This window comes from Panthera onca, chromosome C2, assembly GCF_046562875.1.
Source record: "Panthera onca isolate mPanOnc1 chromosome C2, mPanOnc1 haplotype 2, whole genome shotgun sequence".
In the NCBI taxonomy this organism is placed as follows: Eukaryota; Metazoa; Chordata; class Mammalia; order Carnivora; family Felidae; genus Panthera; species Panthera onca.
In genome coordinates, this window is record NC_138347.1 from 130,577,065 (window position 1) to 130,577,702 (window position 638).

The 638-nt window shown below is 41.2% G+C and overlaps 1 non-coding gene across 1 annotated transcript; it reads left to right on the plus strand.

Annotated features, from left to right (window-relative positions):
* Nucleotides 1-237: 237 nt before the first annotated feature.
* On the plus strand, nt 238-309 carry TRNAC-GCA (transfer RNA cysteine (anticodon GCA)). Its single transcript has one exon. It is a non-coding gene; the product is annotated as a tRNA-Cys (tRNA).
* The last annotated feature ends 329 nt before the right edge of the window (nt 310-638 follow it).

Here is a 638-nt window from a genome sequence, read left to right on the forward strand (position 1 = left end):
TGTTTATGTGAGTCTCATAGAATGGACAGAGAGGCTGTGCGTATTGGGAAGCCTAAGAAGAGGCTCAGGGAGCTTAGTTCTCAGGAATCCTGTCTTTTTTCATAATAAACTTCTAAGACTTATAATGCCCAGACTGCTTCCAGGCAGCATTCTAATTATAGCTCCCCTGAGTCACTGGAGGTTTCAGAACCAGTAAGTTGAGAGAGAGATAGACTATAAAAACAGGCTCATTTCACTGGGGGTATAGCTCAGGGGTAGAGCATTTGACTGCAGATCAAGAGGTCCCTGGTTCAAATCCAGGTGCCCCCTGTACAGTCTAGTTTTTGCTTCAGAAGAATCTGGATCGACCTTAGCTTTATTATTTTCCATAGCTCATGGTTGAATAAATAACCAATGTCCTTTGTGTATAGGCCAGGCATCAGTCTAAATTATTTACATTAATTATCTCCTTCATTTCTCTCCAAAATTTTATGAGATACATGCCATCAGTATCCTCATTTGACATGAGGAGACAGACTTGGAGATGCTCAGGAATTGGCTAACGGTCAAAAAAGTCTACAAAGAGAAGGCCTAAGGTTTGAACTCAGAGCACACAGCCTCAATGACTCTATCAAACTACTCTTACTGTTCTAGTGTTA